Here is a 6560-nt window from a genome sequence, read left to right as displayed (position 1 = left end):
GGCCTTGGAGGAGGGCGAAGAGGAGGGGCGCGGGGGGCGGCCTCCCTCCCTCCCTCCCTCCCTCCCTCCCTCGCGGCTCGCTCGCTCGCTCCCGCCCTCCCTACAAACCCCTCTCACTACTGCGGCCCCAGGCCCGGAGCGCCAGCTGCCAGACGGAGCGTGCGCGGGGGGTGGAGGGTGGGGGTGGGGGGAGGCTGGGCCCCGGGAGGGGAGGAGAGCGGACGGCCGCAGGAGCGGGCACCGGAGGGAAGGGGGAGCGAAGGAGGGAGCCCCGCCGCGGCAGAGTCGCGCGTCCTCCTCGACTCCCCCACCCCACCCCCGCCTGCCGCGGTCCCGCCCCCCAGCCCGAGGGCAGCGCTAGGACAAGGCCTGGGGGGCGGGGGGCAGGGTAAGATATCCCGCCCCTGGGGAAGCCTGGGAGAGGGGCGGGCGCACCGGCCAGGAGGAAAAGCCCCAAGGACCGGGAAGATGGAGGCGGCGGCAGCGGGCGAGGGGCGGGGACCCTCGCCTTCCCCTGCGGGGTCACCTTGGCCAGGGCCCCCGCGGCCCTTGGCTGCTGCGGAGGTGATAGAAATGCCTCTCCGAAGGCCCTGATTTCCCCGCCCAGTCCAGATCCAGGACCGCGCAGGCAAAGGCCTTTCAATTCCGACAGGTTCGAGGCCACGCTTCTCTCTTCCAGCTTTGCCTTGTCTTCAACCTCAGTTGCCCTCCTGGTGAAATAAGCATAAGGCCTGGCCACAACCAATCCAGGATCTCGTTATCTTGGTGACAGCCACCTGGACAACCTGGGTCCCCTAATCTGAGCGCCGCCGGGGTCATCGCACTTGGCGTCAGTAAGTTCAATGAGTTGGTCACTGAAAAGTGGATTAAGTCAGTAACGCTTGCACACCGCAGCCAAGCTGTTTCCCACCTTTTCCTGGGAAGCACCGACTTGGCGTTCTTTAGTGTTTTCTTTGGGCGAGTCTTGAGTCCACGCCTAATATCTTTTTACCTGTCTGGTGACAAATCTCAGTTCAAAAAGACAGCCCTCCTGATCCGAAGTTGGACTTGAACTCAGGAAACGAAAAGGCACTTCAAAGTCAGCATCACCAGTAGGTGAAGTGCTGACTCCGGGTTGGAGAAATCTGTTATTATTCGGCATTTGATGCCTCGGTCTGCGCCAGAGCCACATCAAGACATGAGTCTTGATCATGGGGCATCCCCATCCCCAGGCACTGCTCTTGGCACACGCTCCTGGTCTGGTGTGAAGGTAGGCACATAATTGGTGCTCCTGATGTGGTGATCAAATGGATACGTAGTCAGTGCTCTTAACTGATTATGTAGTCATGATGGGTGCTTCGGTTTGAACGAAGACACATATTAGGTTCTTATGATCTTTTAATACATGAAAGGGATTTAGGAAGGTCGGTTCACCAGGAGTAAGGCGGGGATAATGCCCCCCCACTCCCATTTCCCCTGTGTGGATAATGTCGCAGTGCTGCCGGGTTAAATATTAGCTGGCAGATGGACCCGGGGAAGGCCAGCTCTGGGACCTAAAGCTTGCTAACAGGAAGAGGCTGTTAAGGGCCGACTCTCTGGTTCACTAGCCGAACATCACTAGAGTCTGAGGCGAGGGACTGCAAAGCGCCCTCTCCCGGCATCTTGAATCTGCAATTTAGTTATTCTGTTAACCCAGCCCTAGTGCAGTATCTCACCTAAGCTGACTACAGGTACTGAGGCACATCGGTAGTGTGAAACTGGTTTACTAGTTAGTATAAATCTGTTTAGAAAAAGGAAAAAAAATTTAAAAAGCTTATTGAGGAGCTAAGGGCATAGCTAAAGTTGTTAAGCACGTGGTCCTAGGTTCAGTCCCTGATAACAGGGGAAAAGTATCATTGTGGGATGCCAGGCGCTGTGTAATTTTAGCGACAAAAAGCCAACAACCCCAGTTGAGGAAGACTTGAGCCTAAGAAACTTCAGAATGTTTTTCTTTGTTTTGTTCCCAGGGAGAATTCAGACTCGGGAATCCAAGGCTGGGTGGTAAATACTAATGACCCCTCCTCACTGCAATCTGGGAACATGGAGGCACACTTACTATAAACTAGGCAAGTGGTCCCTTGGATGTCAAGCCTGGTCCAGTTTCACAACCTAGCTGGTGTTCTCGTAACTACTGACAGAGAAAAAAGTAAACAAAATTTGGATGTTTTCTGCAAAACCAACAAGATTAAACACAGAAGCCTGAAATCCCAGCACTTGAGAGGACCACCACAAGTTGGAGGTTGGCCTGAATTACATAGTGAATTCCAGGGCCACCTGGGCTATGTATAAAGCGAGATCTTTATCTTTATCAGCATTTAAAAAATAATGTGTTCGAAGCCAGCCTGGTTTACATAACAAGTCTGGTCCTCCGTCAGTGAGCTAGGAGTACCTGGATTTTAAAGCTGGCTGGGGATACAAGATTCTATCCCAAACACCCATCCTCACAGAGACCACTTCTATCTCTATACTATTCTCTCTACATTCTTCACTGTATTCCCAACAACTTCAAGAGTTAAGTCCCATTATTCCCATTTTACAGAAGTGGAAACTGAGGCAAAGGGCCATTGACATAGCCAATGGTTTTGTTGTGGTTGCTTGTTTTGTTTTTCAACATAGGGTCTCTGTGTAGCTGGCCTCAAAGATGGGCCTGCCTCTGCTTCACTAGTGTTGGAGTTAAAGGTGTGCCCCCCCAACTCCCCCCCCCACTCCACCTCAACCTTCATTGATAACGAGGTTTTATAAGTTAGTAGGAGGCAGCCAGCTGTGGTGGCACATGCCTTTAATCCCAGCAGAGGCAGAGGCAGGCAGATTTCTGAGTTTGAGGCCAGCCTGGTCTAAAGAGTGAGTTCCAGGACAGCCAGAACTATACAGATAAACCCTGTCTCAAAAAACCAAAAAAAAAAAAAAAAAAAAAAAAAAAATTAAAAAAAAAAAGAAAAGTTAGTAGGCATAGTTCAGGTTGCAGTCTCAGTGGTTTGATTCCAAAGTATGCACTTGAAACCTACTGCCTCCCTAGGACATCAGGTACTGGGAAAGGTAGGGAAGGAACTGTAGAGGTCAGGACAGTGTTTTTGGAGTTCTTCATGATAAACAATGAGTAAAGATCCTCTCTAATCTTAGTGTCTTGGTAGTGGCCCTCTCCTCTCTCAGAGCCCTTCTCTAAAGAGGCGTCCTTCCTCTTGTGCCAAGGACATGGAAGGAGGGTTGTCTCCTAGTAGATGGTAAGCCCCCAGGTAGGATTCATGTGCTTTCCCCTTCGCAGGAGGAGTAAATGCCTCCAAACTATGACTGGGTGGTATGTCAGAAGGATGAATTTGGTGTCCTAATCTTTTACTGGTAAACATGTATTGAACTGGGGGTTTGGCTCAGTGGGACAGTACGTGTTAGCATCCACCAAGAACAAGCACAGCAAGGAAACCATGTGTTGAATATGTCTTCAGCCCACATCCATTCAAAAAATGCTTATTAAGATCTTTTTGTTTGTTTATTTGTTTGCATGTTAGTTTTTAAAACAGGGTCTCACTCTGTGACCCTAGCTGATATGGACTTGTTTTATAGACCAGGCTGGTCTTGAATTCAGAGAGGTCTGGGGAGATGACTCAGGTTAAGTAAGTACTCCTTGCTCTTGAAGAGAACCTAGGTTCAGTTCCCAGCACCCACATATGGCTCACAAACACCTGTAACTCCAGTTGCAGAGAATCCAATGTCCTTCTGACTTCCACAGGCACTGGGCATTCATGTGGTATACATTCATATAAGCAAAACGTTCATGCATTTAAAAAATGAATATATATATTTTTTGAGACAGGGTTTTTCTGTGTATCCTTGACTGTGCTATAACTTGCTCTATAGACCAGGCTGGCCTCCAACTCTGAGACCCCAGATTAAGGGTATGTGCTACCACCATCTGTCTTGTATTGTTTGTTTGTTTTTGGTAAATAAATTAATTTTTACAAAAAAATAAAAAAAACTCACAGAGATCTGTCTCAACCTCCCAAGTGCTGAGATCAAAGGCTTGTGACACTGTACCTGACTGGTTATTAAATTATTATGTGTCCGTTTGCTGTTTATTGAAGGCTAACTGTATGTGCTAAGATAGGCAGCCCCACCAAGGCTTTAAGGAGATCACTGAGTCTAGAGGAACCTCTTACCTCTCATATCCCCAAAGGATTACTGCTCATGCTCACAGGACCTCAGAGAGCGTCCTGTACCACATAGGAGTTTAATGACTGGGTTCTTCAGTTAACATCCAGGGTTAGGGCCATAGAGACATCAGAGGCATAGGGAAGATTCTGTCTTTTCTGAGCTGGAAGCCGAGTGTAAATGGTACAAAGCAACATCAGGGAACCTTGAACTAGGAGTGGAGCTCACAGGTAATGCATTTTCCTAGCATTGGGAAGACCCAATCCATGCCCAGCATCACCTAAAAGAATTGAAATGTTGGTGTAGAGGCATCCAGGTCAGAAGTTCAGGTCATACTAGGCTACACAATAATTTTGAGCCAGCCTGGCATGTATAAAATCCTGTCTTAAAAATTAGGGGGCTGGAGAGATGGCTCAGCGGTTAAGAGCACTGGCTGCTCTTCCAGGGCCCTGAGTTCAATTCCCATCAACCACATGGTGGCTCACAACCATCTATAATGGGATCTGATGTCATGTCTGAAGACAGCAACAATGTACTCACACATAAAATAAATAAAAAATCTTTTTTAAAAAATTAGCCGGGCGTGGTGGCGCATGCCTTTAATCCTAGCACTTGGGAGGCAGAGGCAGGTGGATTTCTGAGTTCGAGGCCAGCCTGGTCCACAGAGTGAGTTCCAGGACAGCCAGGGCTACACAGAGAAACCCTGTCTCAAAAAAAAAAAAAAAACCAACAACAACAAAAAAATTAATGATTTATTTAATCTTGCTCGTCTCTTGCTGCTTCCCCTCCCCTCTCTCCCCATTCCCTTCCCTCCTCTCTCCCTCCCTGTGCTCATGGCTGGCCTCTACTCTACTCTCTTTCTCTGCCTTTCTCTGCCTCTACTACCCTCTTAACTCCCCTCCTCATGCCCTTAATAAACTCTATTCTATACTAAAAAAAAAAAAAAAAAAAAAATCTTTGTGAGTTTGAAGCCAGCCTGGTCTACAAAGCAAGTCCAGCACAGGCTTGTTACACAGAGAAACCCTGTCTTAACAAACAAACAAACAAACAAAAACCCAAAACACAAAAACAACAACAGAAATGACATAGGTGCTTGAGAGATGCTGGCTCGGTAGTTAAGATGACTTGGTGCTCTTACAGAAGTTCTGGGGTCTAAACCCGGCACCCACTTGATGTAGCCCAACTCCAGTTCCAGGGCACCAAGCATGCACATGGTGCACATACATACAAGTAGATAAAACCCATGATAAAATACACATGAGCTGAATAATAAAAATGAACATAAATAAGAATGAGCATTTAGGCTTATGGTGCAAAGCCAGGTGTAGTGGCATGGACCTTTAATATTAACACTCACAAACAGGTAGATCTCTGTAAGCTTGAGACCTTAGGCTGGAAAAACAGCCAGGCAGTGGTGGAGAAAAAGATGACAGACAGACAGACAGACAGACAGACAGACAGACAGACAGACAGACAGATAGATAGATAGATAGATAGATAGATAGATAGAAAGAATTCTGACTTCCTGCCTGTAGCAAAACCCTGCCTCTCTAAGCCTCACTCCCCACCTGTGGACCAGCAGTCTCCTGGGATTCCTTGGGGCTACAGGAGGCTCAGCTGAAAGCTCATGGAAAGACTTCCACAGGTGCAGCTGGAAAAGATAAGGAAACAAATGGTTTCTCTTGTTCTTAATGCTACAAGCCATGTTGGCAAGGCCTAGGTAGAAGGGGTGATAGGAGGAACAGGGCAGATGACTGATTAACCTTCTGGAATGGGCACTGTGAGCAGTGAGCAACACTCCAGCAATTTGTTGGTTGCTGCTGGCCCTGCTGAGTCTGCAGGGCTGGTGCTGCCTATGGGTGGGGTGTTTATTCTGGAAGTGGCCCTGGCTGTTCCTCATACCATTATCCGGGAGAAAAAAAGCAGGCCTAGAATAAGAATTAAGACCTACCCTGGGCCTGACTATACAGTGCCTGTAGGACCAAGGAGAAAATGTCCAGGACACATACCCTTAACCCCTGGCTAAGTCTGGTAGACTCAGAACACACTCTCACTAAAGGCCCTGGATGCTCCAAGGGGAGAATAACACAGCAAGTAGGGCTATCCACAGTGGCTACTCCACCCTAGAAAAGACCCTGGCTGGGATCTTTCAGCAGTCTGGCTTCGTGGACATGCAGCCCATGCAGTTACTGAGCTGGCACACTGAAGTGACAGCCGGTTGGAATGTCTGGCTGCCCCCAGCGCCTGTCTTTTTATTTTGCCTAAGAAGTCTGTCCTTGCATAAGAAACCTTGGTGCTTTGGCTTCCCTGGGACTTGAACACTGAGACAAGTTGCCCCTTGGCTGCACACAGCAAAGCAGGAGGGCCTTACTGAAAGCCTTGGTTATGAAGGGATGCGA

The sequence above is a fragment of the Mus caroli genome, unplaced genomic scaffold (assembly GCF_978045245.1).
Source record: "Mus caroli unplaced genomic scaffold, Mus_caroli_1 scaffold_17, whole genome shotgun sequence".
Lineage (NCBI taxonomy): Eukaryota > Metazoa > Chordata > Mammalia > Rodentia > Muridae > Mus > Mus caroli.
Note: the sequence above shows the minus strand (reverse complement) of the source record.